The sequence below is a fragment of the Schistocerca piceifrons genome, chromosome 6 (genome assembly GCF_021461385.2).
Source record: "Schistocerca piceifrons isolate TAMUIC-IGC-003096 chromosome 6, iqSchPice1.1, whole genome shotgun sequence".
Classification (NCBI taxonomy): Eukaryota; Metazoa; Arthropoda; class Insecta; order Orthoptera; family Acrididae; genus Schistocerca; species Schistocerca piceifrons.
In genome coordinates this window covers 494,377,701-494,393,154 of record NC_060143.1, presented here as the reverse complement: position 1 = coordinate 494,393,154, position 15,454 = coordinate 494,377,701, and positions in this window count along the sequence as shown.

Here is a 15,454-nt window from a genome sequence, read left to right as displayed (position 1 = left end):
GAAGAAATAAAAACATTGAGGTTCGCCGATGACGTTGTAATTCTGTCAGAGACAGCAAAGGACTTGGAAGAGCAGTTGAACGGAATGGACAGTGTCTTGCAAGGAGGATATAAGATGAACATCAACAAAAGCAAAACAAGGATAATGGAATGTAGTCGAATTAAGTCGGGTGATGCTGAGGGAATTAGATTAGGAAATGAGACACTTAAAGTAGTAAAGGAGTTTTGCTATTTGGGGAGCAAAATAACTGATGATGGTCGAAGTAGAGAGGATATAAAATGTAGACTGGCAATGGCAAGGAAAGCGTTTCTGAAGAAGAGAAATTTGTTAACATCGAGTATAGATTTAAGTGTCAGGAAGTCGTTTCTAAAAGTATTTGTATGGAGTGTAGCCGTGTATGGAAGTGAAACATGGACGATAAATAGTTTGGGCAAGAAGAGAATGGAAGCTTTCGAAATGTGGTGCTACAGAAGAATGCTGAAGATTAGATGGGTAGATCACATAACTAATGAGGAGGTATTGAATAGAATTGGGGAGAAGAGGAGTTTGTGGCACGACAAGAAGAAGGGACCGGTTGGTAGGACATGTTCTGAGGCATCTAGGGATCACAAATTTAGCATTGGAGGGCAGCGTGGAGGGTAAAAATCGTAAAGGGAGATCAAGAGATGAACACACTAAGCAGATTCAGAAGGATGTAGGTTGCAGTAAGTACTGGGAGATGAAGAAGCTTGCACAGGATAGAGTAGCATGGAGAGCTGCATCAAACCAGTCTCAGGACTGAAGACAACAACAACAACAACGACAACTCCTGAACATAAAAACTAAATCACTGTTATTACGATTCAAGTCAAGACACTATGCAAGTTCTTTTTTCATCATAAAGGTATTATTTTCTGTTCAGTGTCTAGTCAAAATAAGATATACAGACTAAAAACAAAAAATATCATTGTGACACTTCAAATTCTACACCCTCTCTACACCCACTCTTGAAACTTTAGTCATTGCTACTTCGAGGTGAAGGACTGCATCAATGCCCTCCGCCCTTTTTATCCAGATCACTTCGTCCTTGGTCTTCCAGTCTTACTGTTCCGTCTTAGTTCTTGTACAGATTGTGTATCGCTCACCTTTCCTATAGCTTACATTCATTTTTCTCAAGATACCGAACATCTTACACCGTTTTACATTGTCGAACACATTTTGTAGATCGACAAATGCTATAAGCGTAACCTGATTTTTCCTCAGTGTTGCTTTCGTTATCAAGCGCAAAGTCAGAACTGTCTCTCTGGTTCCTTTATCTTTCCTAAAGCCGCTCGTCATCTACCAGGTCATCAATTTTGATTTCCATTATCCTGCGTAGTATTCTCATCATCTTGGATGCAAGAGATGTTAAGCGGATTGTGCAATACTTTTCGCGCTTATCTGCACTTGATGTCTTGTGAACTGTGCCGATGACATTTTACAAGAAGTCAGATGGTATGTCGCCAGTCTCATATATTCTACACACGAACGTCAATAGTAATTTTATTGATACTTCTCCCAAGGATTTTGGAAATTGCGGTGTAATGTTACATCTTTCTGCCTTATTTGACATTAAGTCTTCCAATGGTCTTTTAAATTCTGACTCTAATACTGGATCCCCTGTCTCTTCTTATCGACTCCTGTTTCTTCTTCTGTCACACCATCAGACAAGTTCTCCTCCATATGGAGGCCTTCAGTGTACTCTTTCCACCCACCTGCTGCGTTTAACAATGGAATTCCCATTGCACTCTTAATGTTATCACCCATTCTTTTAACCTGATAGGTTATTTTGTCTTTTCTGTATGCTGTGTCTGTCCTCCAGACGATCATTTGTTTTCAATTTCTTCACACCTTTCCTGCAGCCTAGCACCTTGGCTGCCCTGCGCTTCCTATTTATTTAATTTCTAAGTGATATATTTCACTATATTTCCGCCTTTCCCTGAGCCACGCTACGTCACTCAACTCAGTGCTATCAAATTAATTTATTAAGCTAGTTTTTGGTTTTGTTATGGAGACCTTTATTCAATGTATCTGTTCATCTGAATCTGTGTATGACTCTTATTTTAATAGAGCTATTGTTTCTCCATTTTCCCTAATTTTTATTCGTAGGCTGATTATAATTGCCAATGTTAGTTACGATTCCGGATACGGGAGGACGCTGATGCATGTACAGGAAGACGGTAAGCAGGTGTCCATTTTAGCAATTAGCCTACAGACAGTACAAGGATGTATCCATTAATAGTGGACAGCAAGTAAACTGCAAGCTGCCGGTTATGCATTGAAGACTGCATGAGTATGTCTGAAAGATATTGTCTGAAAACCACCGGTCCTCCCGTTAAGGACCGCACAAAAATGGGCTTCGAAATTAAATCACTAATCCCAAAAACGGACGCATTAGCCAGTCGCGTTCAAAACGGAGCTGTTGTCTGCTGGCGCCTTTGAACGGTGGCATATTGTAGCTGCAATAAAAAATATTTACTCTAATTGTGTGAGTAGTACAGCTGTAGAATGAGGCTGTCGTTTGAAGTATTTTGTTGTCGGTTAGAGAGAATTAATCACATGAATATTGTTAAAACGTTAGAAGCAAAACTGCGACGTAATGACTTTCTAATGTGTAGTATAGAATAATAATTCACAAATACAGTGGTGACGACGAAGATTCCTGGATAGGTGTAGTGATTTTGAAGCTAGTAAGACGCTATGACAATACAGTGTGTGGCTAAATTAATCACATTACAATATATGCTGCAAAAATGGTGAAAAAGTTTTTCCAGCAAGAGGGGAGACTCAAATATATTCGTTACAATGCAAGACATTGTTTCCAAATTTGATTCTGGAGAGTTATTAGATGTTTCTGCAAAATTTTAATTTTCTAGGTGACCACAGTGAGATTAGTCAGGTGGAACACATAGTAAAATTACCACAGCTCGATAAATAAACTCTTTCAAAGTCATCCCTCCAGTACTAGTGTGTCAAAACGAGCTTGTTCTCACTGTGATACAAATAATGTCATGGGATATTCCGGTAAATATTAACAAAATGTATGACACTGGTGTGTGATTTGATAATAAAATTCTGTAAATACAGCAGTTTTGCATTTTCCAAGACTGTCAACCAAACACATGTATAAAAATAGGTTGTATAATAATTAGCACACTGCTAGAAATACGCAGATAAATTACGAGGAACTACCCCCTGTATTCGACATAGAATGCTGGTCGGACGAGCCAAGTGAGATCCCTGCAGGGTATGGAACTCCTCAATCGACCGCAACCGCCACTGAATCGCGGGGTGCGAACGAGAGAGCTCCACAGGACTGACCAGCTTTACTCCAGACCGTCTCCCCACGAATGGCACAGAAACCTACATTATTTAAACAATATGTATGTGTGCAGAGGAGCCACACAGTGTGTCTCACAGCGTCCCATCTTTTCCTTTATCCGATCTCGAGTTTTCCTTTCTTAATAGTGACATAGATTAGGGGGGACTCTTAGCCGTAGTGAAGGCAACCTCCCTATGGGACTAAAACCTGAGGAAAAATCCCCTTCTTCCGGGTTGGGAGTTCGGAGGGATGTTAACATGTTGGCACCCCACCCTGGTAAAAACAGGTTCTCCTACGTTCCCCGAACAAAACGAAAAAGCCGGACGGATCAAAAGGCATGGACTACGGTTAAGGAAAAGGACTCTGGAATATACTGGGGCTTATCAGGAAAAATCGGGAATATAATTAAAAAACTGAAGTACTGAAAATGGATATCTTGGTAATGACAGAAACAAAAAAATAAAGGATCTGGCAAGAAGTGATTGAAGACTATATTCTGTTTGGGAAAAAACTGAAAGAGAAAAATCAGGTACAGCAGTTCTTATAAGAAGATAATGGAAACAAGGAATATGTAATTGGAAGAAAGTGAAGAAAAGGATAATCAGTGTAACAATAAAATTTCGTGGAATAAAATTGGACTTAATTGGGGTGTGTAGTCCTAACGAAGATACGCCTGACGAGAAGATATGGATTTCTTCGATGACTTACAAGAAGTATTGACCAATGTCCAGATGGACGTGAATTGTTAATAGTGGGGAACCTAAATGGACGAAATGGAAAAAGATTAAATGGTGACGTTGTAGGACCGTAGGCGAAGGAGGTAGAAAACGATGACGGAAGGAGGTTAAGTAATTTCTTTAAGGTTCAGAAGTGTACTGTTACGAATGGCCAATTCCAGCACAAAGAAATACGTAAAAACACGTTCCGACAAGGAACCTAAAATTAGAGACAATGCAGTAGTGCACAGCGGGTAATTAAGGTGCAAGATGTAAGGGTAAAAAGAGGAATACAGTGCAGCTTCCATCATTTTATAGTTACTGCAAAAATTGCTTTTCGCTTAGGATCAAAATGAAACAGGAGGGGAAAGAAGAGCATACTGGTAGTAGAACTATAGAGGATCCAAAATACGGGATATATCTGCTACACGAAAAAAGTTAAAAGTTTGTATGAGCAAAGATTACACTTGTTGGGTGATCTGCTGGAGGGGATCAAATAGCTAGGTCATCTGTCCCATCGGATTAGGGGAGGATGGGGAAGGAAGACGGCCGCGCTCTTTCAAAGTGTGTCTTTGCCGTTCGTGCGGGCCGCTTCTGCCTTGTCCTGCTCTGCTATAGCTGGAAAATTTTAAAGAACGGAGCGGTTCTTTATCTTTCGCTTGCCGTAGTATTGACGTTCTTTGAAGAGCAAATTTTGATTAGGAGGGATGGGTATGCTTATGACCTGTTATTCAAAAATGGTTCAAATGGCTCTGAGCACTATGGGACTTAACTTCTAAGGTCATCAGTCCCCTAGAACTTAGAACTACTTAAACCTAACTAACCTAAGGACATCACACACATCTATGCCCGAGGCAGGATTCGAACCTGCGACCGTAGCGGTCACGCGGTTCCAGACTGTAGCGCCTTTAACCGCTTGGCCACCCCGGCTGGCACCTGTTATTCACCTGATGATGCGGCTTGAAGGCACGAAACCAGTCGTGTTTTAAAAAACAGCAGTTTTACTAGCTGTAAGCGGAGTGCTTCCTATCATTATGCCTTTCACAGCTGCGGTTGCCCGGATTATAAGAAGTTTATGATAAAATGCTAGGGATTAAACTGGTTTTTATTTTGGTACTGTACACCAAGAACATTGTACACTACTTGAGAGTGGAAAGTTCCCTCTTATTTCCCAACTTTTTATTTCTGTAAGCATCATTCCTTAACTTAGTGTAATTTGAGATAAGAACATTGGCAAAATATGGTAGCATCATGTTGAGAACACTGAAAGATAAGATATGTGAAACACAAACAGAATCGTTTTGTAGAGCCTCTTGCACTTTTCGAAGTTCGCAACACATTCTGTGGTAGAACACTTATTGATTATTTTGCTGTAGAGATGTGAGTTCAAAATGTGGGCTAATCAGTATCTGAAGTACTTTAAACATATATAACCATGACTCCAATGTCACTTATGATGGAACACACAAACCACCTCAATTAAGGTAACTGAAGCAGCTGTCAATAGTAGTACCACAAGAAATTTACAGTCTTAGACATAAAAACTGACCACCGACAGGCCGCCACAGAGACTAAGTCCGAGTCGTACACTTAAGGTGGCCAATAAAACCGACCGCAACTGACAACGCTAAGTCCGGCCATCTGCACAATGCCGGCCGCTGTGGCCGTGCGGTTCTAGGCGCGCCAGTCTGGAACCGCGTGACCGCTACGGTCGCAGGTTCGAATCCTGCCTCGGGCATGGATGTGTGTGATGTCCTTAGGTTAGTTAGGTTTTAGTAGTTCTACGTTCTAGGGGACTGATGACCACAGATGTTGTGTCCCATAGTGCTCAGAGCCATTTGAACCATCTGCACAATCTGGTAACACGGTAAAATGTGGAAGTGTCAGGAGGAAGTGTTGGCTACTTCCAAGATGTTGTCCTGTTGTGTGAGCCCGTGATCTAGTGGTAATCGTCGTGCATTCTGAAATTATAGTCGCGTGCTCGCGTGCGACTGCATCTCTTAATTTTTTTTCTTTAACCACGTTTCGGCCCTCGTCTAAAGTTACGCGTCCGATAGAACATCTAATATAATTCGCTACACATTCTACCCACCGGTAGTAACAAATACTTCCAGAAAAAACTCCGCATGACAGCTCATGGCTGCGTCGCGATCAGAACAGCTTACGCTCGAGCGTTTCCTCGCGCTGCAGCGGCTACCGGCCACCAGCCAGGCGCCGCCCGCCGCCTGAAATCGGGCGCTGCCCTCGCGAACGCGGCGCGACGCTGTCAGTGTGTGTATGAGCTGTCATTTTCGAATCTGAAGTTCTAGTTATCACCTTGCAGTTAAAGATGGGAGATCACATACTTGAAAATCATGAAGTATGGTTAAGCGTTGTAAAATTGGGTAGCAAGTGAAGAAAGGTGTAACATCTGCAACACAATATTTACTTTTGGTATAATAGAGGGGTAAATGCAGAGGAGGCAGCTCCCAAAATAAGAAATGTGTGTAGTGCGAGTGCTTCTGGGAAAAATACGCCAAGAAAAGATATTCTTGTTTTATCAAAGATCGTTCTGCCATGAACAATTTGCCACATTAAGAAAGTCTCGACTACTGATATAAGTGATGGATTACCATTTAACCATCATGCTACATTTGTATTCAACAGGCAAGGCTCTGAAATCTGGTGTAGGAGTACCGCACGCTCTAATTCTAAACAACAAAATTCAACGGAGTGACTGTTATTGCAGTTTTGCTTGAACGTCATCAGGTCGCTCATTGAGCATTCCTATGCAATACTCTTGCTGGTGATGAGTTATTACGCGTTTATTGTTAATTTCCAAAGAAGAAATGAAGGGCTGAGCCCTACCAAAGGACCTAAACTCGTGCAAAGAGTAGTGTTAACATAATGTTTTCCATCTGATAATCTGATAGCTCCAAGTGTTTTGCACTAAGAATTCTTTCCCAAAGATGTGTCCATCACAGCTGGAATTTGATGCCAACAGTTGAGATATCTTTTGGTCGCAGTGCAAGAAAATCGACCGACAAAACTACATCACATGTGCTACTGCATGATAATGCACTATGTTGATTTGAGAAACAAAACTATCCAGGGAAGAGTGGTAGGGAAGTCATCTCTCAGGCATTTGTTCCTCTGGTCGCATACTCGTAAAATTTAACCTTTCCTGTTCCTGATCGATCAACCGCCAAGGCAACTCATTTCTGCCGGCCTGTGTGGCCGAGCGGTTCTAGGCGCTTCAGTCTGGAACTGCGCGACCACTACAGTCGCAGGTTCGAATACTGCCTCGGACATGGATGTGTGTGATGTCTTTAGGTTAGTTAGGTTTAAATAGTTCTAAGTTCTAGGGGTCTGATGAACTCAGAAGTTAAGTCGCATAGTGCTGAGAGGCATTTGAACATTTGTCCGAAAGAACAGACATCACACACACACACACACACACACACACACACACACACGTTTTTATCTCAAGTGCTACTGGAAAAATGTTTGGCAACTCAGTGATACCGACGGACTGAGCTGAATTAACCCATTCATTTCACCGTATAAAGTTGTAAGTTTCTGAACAATTCATGCTTAATTAGTCACAGCGATTTGGAAAATTTACCTTTGCGAGATAGTTACTTTGGGCGTTAATTACGGTGTCTCTCATCGTTTTCTTTGTGGGAAACCTCCTTCTTTGTGCCCTTGCCTACACTACAGCAATGAGTGAATGCTCTCATTGTTGTTACCTCACTGGATGTGCTACTGCAACTGTAGCCAAAGACTCAAACCACGCTGGAAAAGTATATTTCAAGTCAAGTGGCTTTGCTCCTCCCCTATTGTCATTGCAAACGAACACAACTAAATTAAGTATCGGAATCCTACGAAACCCTTGAGTTCGTCATACTGCGGTGCTGTGCAGACAAAAAATGTAGTTTTTCACAATTATCAAATGGCAGATGGAGTTGAATTCCATTAATTATGACTGTATTATTAATTGTTGGTTCACAGGCGCTTTTCTGCCGCTTATTGTAACTGTTTTTGAATGTTGCAGCTGGAACAATAGAAACATGAGAATTTTGCGATATCGGATATTCGAAGTCACCTTAAGTCTTCAGGTTTCGAGTAAGGGCATAATATCCGTCAGAAAATTTGACAACAAGAAGTCAGGGCATGCCTGTCTTCTTGAAGGTGTGACAATGGCAGTGATCTCAATAACAAAATTGTACAGCAAAGATAGATTGCCAACTCAACCACTGGAGAAGTTCCAAAATTATGAATCGCGTCTGGTGAATACACTTACAAGGTTTCGGTCCGATTAAGACAGTAAAACACAAATAACTGTCGCAGTTATTAATTTATGATGTCTCGTTTGCACTCACTGCATAGATGTATTACAAGTAATTACACTCTAGCCCCTAAACGTAGTAAAAGAAATCCAAAAGAGACTCATTGACATATAATGAGGATATTCCGGCCTATGCCACCCACAACTTTTTACATGAAGCTATAGTCACTTCCTGCCGGCCGCGGTGGTCTAGCGTTTCTGGGCGCTCTGTCCGGTACCGCGCGACTGCTACGGTCGCAGGTTCGAATCCTGCCTCGGGCATGGATGTGTGTGATGTCCTTAGGTTAGTTAGGTTTAAGTAGTTCTAAGTTATAGGGGACTGATGACCATAGATGTTAAGTCCCATAGTGCTCAGAGCCATTTGAACCATATAGTCACTTCAGAGGTCACTCACAGAACACATCAGCTTGTATCCTTCCTGGTAGTATAACGGAAACTTGGCAACAACGCAGGATATGTTTGGTAACTCTGTGAGCGACGAGTTACTTCCTTGATGGCACAGAACTATCCTACTAAATTCACTTGAGATGTGATATGAGGATATCAGATAATGCTTTTGAGTACACGAAAGTTGTCCCACACCGGAAACACAACTTTTCTTTTCTCTTATGTTGCGATTTATCTGCCATAGCCGCTACTGGACCAATAAGTAAGCACCAATGTCCTCCACCTCTTCGCTAGCCCAGAGGTAATGTGCCAGCCTACCAGCTGCAAGCTGCTTTTGTTCGCCTTTCGAGACTCGCTGAACACCAGGTTTTTAATTTTTTTGTAGTACAGCTACAAGCGGGCAGATAGAAACTCAAAAAGGGAATCGTAAAACAGCGCTCGATCAAAATTCGTCTTGCTACTTTCAGTACCCCATAGTGTCAGAGCGAAAACCTTATGGTACTGCAATATTCATAATGCCGCTTTTGTTTTCTGCTACCATATTTTTCGTTGTTGTGAATATATAATTTTATCTATGAACTGCCACATTTTCATAATACCTGAGTATGATACAGGACATGAAGTAAATACAGACATTCTAAAAGTCAGAAGTAGTTAATATCCTACTAATTCATGTTAAAATAGGCACAATCGTCTTACACACACTTAATGCTTTATTAAGACAGACTGCCGTCGTATTGTTTTGAAATTAATCTGTATTAGTACAGTGAATATTTTAATTGCATTTTCCATTAGTTTGTTGAATACAACAGTAATCAACAGAAAGAAATTAATCAACAACAGTATATTCTTTCACAATATCTAAAACAATCTGACAATGCTAAAATAGTTTACAAATTCGACGCCTGTAGAAACCTACTTTTTCTAACGATGTCATTAAACCAGTGTAGTTTGAAGAGCATTTTCGTCTAGAAATGAGTTGCCTTGGCGGTTGATCGATCAGGAACAGGAAAGGTAAAATTTTACGAATATGCGACCAGAGAAACAAATGCCTGAGAGATGACTTCCCTACCACTCTCCCCTGGATAGTTTTGTTTCTCAAATCAACATAGTCCATTATCATGAAGTAGCACACTTGATGTAGTTTTGTCGGTCGATTTTCTTGCACTGCGACCAAAAGATGTCTCAACTGTTGGCATCAAATTCCAGCTGTGATGGACACATCCTTGGGGAAGAAGTGTTAGTGCAAAATACACTTTTGAAGCTATCAGATGGAAAATATTATGTTAACACTACTCTTTGCTCGAGTTTAAGTCTTTTTGTAGGATTCAGCCCTTCATTCCTCCTTAGGGAATTAACAATAAAGGCATAATACCTCGTCACCAGCAACAGTATTGCATAGGAATGCTCAATTCTGATGACGTTCAAGCAAAACTGCAATAACAGTCACTCTGTTGATTTTTGTTGTTTCCCCGGTCGGGGTGGCCGAGCGGTGCTAGGCGCTACAGTCTGGAACCGCGCGACCGCTACGGTCGCAGGCTCGAATCCTGCCTCGGGCATGGATGTGTGTGATGTCCTTAGGTTAGTTAGGTTTAAGTATTTCTAGGTTCTAGGGGACTGATGACATCAGAAGTTAAGTCCCATTGTACCCAGAGCCATTTGAACCATTTTATTGTTTCGAAAGAGAGCGTGCGGTACTCCTACACCAGGCTTCTGAACCTTGCCTGTTGAATAAAAATGTCGCATGATGGTTAAATGGTAATCCATCACTTATATCAGTAGTCGAGACTTCCTTGATGTGGAAAATTATTCATGGCACAACGATCTTTGTTAAAACAAAAATATCTTTTCTTGGCGTACTTTTGCCAGAAGCACTAGCACTACACATTTCATATTTTGGGAGGTGCCTCCTCTGCATTTACCCCTCTATTATACCAAAAGTAAATATGGTGTTGCAGATGTTACACCTTTCTTCACTTGCGACCCAATTATACAACGCTTAACCATAGTTCATGATTTTCAAGTATGTGATCTTCAGTCTTTAACTGCAAGATGATAACTAGAACTTCAGATTCGAAAATGAGAGCTCATACACACACTGACAGCGTCGCGCCGCGTTCGCGTGGGCAGCGTCCGATTTCAGGCGGCGGGTGGCGTCTGGCCGGTGGCCGGTAGTCGCTGCAGCGCGAGGAAACGCTCGAGCGTAAGCTGTTCTGATCGCGACGCAGCCACGAGCTGTCCTGCGGAGTTGTTTCTGGAAGTATTTGTTACTACCGGTGGGTAGAATATGAAGCGAATTATGTTAGATGTTCTATCGAACTCGTAACTTTAGACGAGGGCCGAAACGTGGTTAAATAGAAAAAATTAAGAGGTACAGTCGGACTCGAGCACGCGACTATAATTTCAAAACGCACGACGATTACCACTAGATCACGGACTCACACAACAGGACAACATCTTGGAAGTAGCCAACACTTCCTCCTGACACTTCCACATTTTACCGTGTTGCCAGATTGTGCAGATGGCCGGACGTATCGTTGTCAGGTGCGGTCTTTTTTATTGGCCACCTTAAGTGTACGACTCGGACTTAGCCTCTGTGGTGGCCGGCCGGCGGTCAGTTTTTATGTCTAAGGCTGTGCATGTGGCAGCTATAGAATCAACGTATTTGAGGACCTTATGTGCAACATAATCCCTTACATAAATAAGAGCAGACACAACAACATCAAAATTTGTTTTAAAATACTCAGTTACAATCGAATCCAAGAAACCTTGCTCTGTGGTCACAAATATAGTGGGTTCTGTTGTAATTACAAGTTCTAGTGAGATGACGTCAAACTTCACTGGGCCACGCCTTGCAGAATGAATTCCTACATGCTTTTTTCCCTAACTTTCTTTTCAAAGTCCAAAATATGTTCCACTGAAACTCTGTACTTCCCACCTGACAGATGTCAATATGAACTGAAGCGATTTTCTAACTTATTAGTTTCAAATCTGCCAGGTAGAACATATGGTACTTTCAGTTTAGTTAAGCTGTGTACAATTATTTCTTTAACTGTATTAGTTGCATTACAAACTAAAAAAAAAATGTCTTTTGTCAAGAAACCTCTTTAGCTGTTGTTCGTAACACACATTAAGTCCATATTTCTAACAACTGTAGGAAGCTGTTGCTGAAGTTGAAACGTTGATTATGGCAGTTCTAACGGATTCCTCATTGATGTTTCTTCCGTAGGACTGAGAATGTGAAGTTTTCCACCATTTGTGAATGATTTCAGGGAGTACTTGAGTCACTATCACTTAATTTCAGAGTGGAGATAATGGTTTCATGAAAAATACTATCAACTAAACTAACTTTCTGTCTCTCTCTCTATATTACTGGGATACACAGTCTTACGACTGAGTTTCGGTTCAGTTTCAACTAACTTATTTCTTTCACTTTTGTACAGGTTTCTAATTACAGAAAATTTTGCATGTAGATGGGTGTTTTCTATCGGATTACGAAAGCCAAATATAGTAAATGTTTCATCAACATCTTTCACGTTCAACATGTTGTTTCTAATACACTTGAATATACATACAAAATCTCAAATGTATAAAATGTGTATTAAAGTTAACTGACGTTTCATTGCACAACAAGCAAATACATTTCTGTTCAAGCGATTATTATCATAAATGACTATGAGCATTTTGAAACCATGGCTTGAAACGAATGCCAGTACTTTTAACGTAAGCTCCAGTAACCCCGAAACTGTAAGATTTCATACTGGAAAAAAACTGACAATTTCTATCAAATGACCAAATGTTTTTGCTCTATAAACAGGGTGATTTTCAGCAAACCCTGTTATAGTGCAATTACGAAATGTAAGCGTTTTGTGAACATAAATTTCATCCGTCTGAACAACAATATGTTTCAGTCACTTAACCCATTTCAAACTGATTGCAAATGGTTTATGTTTTCACTTGCAACGTTAGAAGACAGACAGACTTTGTATGTATTTGGGGTGTGCAAAGCTAATATGTCATGCCTTAAAACATTATAACTCGAAGCTGACTGTTCATACAAAAGGAATGAGAGGAAACGATTTCACAACTGTAATTTCTGTAATAAGCACTAATTGTTCCCGTAGAAGAAGCAGTTGCTTATTTCGTTTCTCTTCAATTGTTTGTTCACTAGAGAGAAGCTTCATGTATGAAAATGCCATCCTTTGTAAGTCAGATATTAAATTACTGTAAATAAAACCTTGTGTGTCAACAAGCAGAACCAACACGTTCTGCAGCTGAGACCATCTCTGCAGTTCTGACCAGGAAGTCCCCATCAAAGCTGTGATGCAATAAGAATTTGATCTTTTATACAAACAACACAGAATTATATACACAGTACTGCTGATTCAGTTTTCATAACCTTACAGCAAAACTGTTGGACACGTGTTATATATCCAAGATTGTCATATCCAAGTTTAAAGGCTTCCTCGCAGCACTATCAATAATTATAGGAATTGTGGGTGTACCTTTACACCGTGAAACACAGAACTGCACGAAAGAACTTTTCACACACAATTTACACTTGGAGGTGTAGTCACTTCTGTCATTTAACTTACTCAAAAAGCCTTTAGATGGTTTAATTGAACCCTGCTTCTGTTTTTCTTCAAATAACTTAAGTTCTGTCTCCTTTCTCACAGCAGGATCAATACGAGATGAAGCACTGGAATTATTAAAATGTTTTGGTAAACCTGGGAAAGTGCGAGGAACGGCACTGGTTTTGAGTAGGTTTCTATTCCTAGCAACTTCTTGAATATTTCCTTCCCTGTCACAGAAATATCCACATTAGTTACAACGCTTTCTTCAAAATGTTTGATGCAAACAACTACATATTTTGAAAGTTTCCAGCCTTTCCGTGGTATAGTAATGTTTTCAAATATGTCATACCTTATTGTTCCTATGCCCCGTACTGTATTACACGTACACCCGACTAATTTTTAGTTCAACATGCACTCCAGAATGGCTATAACAACGAAATATTTCAATGTGAGAAATAAATTAAGAGTAATTCCTAACCAAATGGCGGAAATTTCTTTCAAAATGTTCTACATGTGTTTGGTTGCACACGAGGAAAATATCTTTAAAGGAGAGTGCTGCGAGAAAGCCTTTAAACTTGGATATGAAAATCTTTGATACATCAAATGTGTCCTACAGTTGTGCTGTAGGGTTATTAAAACTGATTTACCAGTACTGTGTATCTAATTCTGTGTTGTTCATAACTATATTGAAGAGCCAAAGAAATTAGTGCACCTGCCTAATATCGTGTAGGCCTCCGCGAGAACGCAGAAGTGTCGCAACACTAATGTCTGTAGTTGTGCTGGAGGGAACTGACATTGTGAATCCTGCAGGGATGTCCATCAATTCACCGCAGTACGAGGGATCTCTTCTGGACAGTACGTTGCAAGACATCCCAGATATGCTCAACAATAATTCATCTCTGGGGAGTATGGTGGCCAGTGGAAGTGTTTAAACTCAGAAAAATGCTCCTGGAACCACTCTGTAACAATTCTGGACGTGTGGGGTGTCGCATTGTCCTGCTGGAATTTCCTAAGTCCTTCGGAATGCATAATGGACATGAATGAATGCCGGTGATCAGACATGAAGCTTACGTACGTATTACCTGTATGAGTCATATCTAGATGTATCAGGGGTCTCATATAACTCCAATTGTACACGCTCCACACCATTACAGAGCCTTCACCGGTTTGAGAAGTCCCCTGCTTACATGAAGGGTCCATGGATTCATGATGTTTTCTCCATACTCGTACACGTCCATCCGCTCGATACAATATCAAGCGAGACTCGTCCGATCAGGTAACATGTTTCCAGTTGTCAACCGTCGATTGTCGGCGTTGATGGGCCCAGGCAAGGCGTAAAGCTTTGTGTCGTACAATCATTAGGTGTACAAGAGTGGGCCTTCGGCTCTGAAAGCCTGTATCGAAGATGTTTCATTGAATGGTTCGCATGCTGACTCTTGTTGATGGCCCAGCACTGAAATCTGCAGCAATTGCGGAAGGGCTGCACATCTGTCACGTTGAACTATTCTCTTCAGGCGTCGTTGGTCCCGTTCTTGCAGGATCTTTTTCCGGCCGCAGCGATGTCGGAGATTTGTTTTACCGGATAGCTGCTACTCGCGGTACACTCGTGAAATGGTAGTACGAGAAAATCTCCACTTCATCGCTACCTCGGGGATGCTGTGTCCCATCGCCCGTTCGCTGTCTATAACACCATGTTCAAACTCACTTAAATCTTGATGGTTCAAATGGCTCTAAGCACTATGGGACTTAGCATCTGAGGTCATCAGTCCCCTAGCCTTAAGACTACTTAAACCTAACAAACCTAAGGACATCACACACATCCCTGCCCGATGCAGGACCGTAGCAGCCGCTTGGTTTCGGATTGTAGAGCCTAGAACCGCTCGGCCACAACGGTCGGCCTTAAATCTACATCTACATCTACATGATTACTTTGCAATTCACATTTAAGTGCTTGGCAGAGGGTTCATCGAACCACAATCATACTATCTCCCTACCATTCCACTCCCGAACAGCGCGCGGGAAAAACGAACACCTAAACCTTTCTGTTCGAGCTCTGATTTCTCTTATTTTAATTTGATGATCATTCCTACCTATGTAGGTTGGGCTCAAC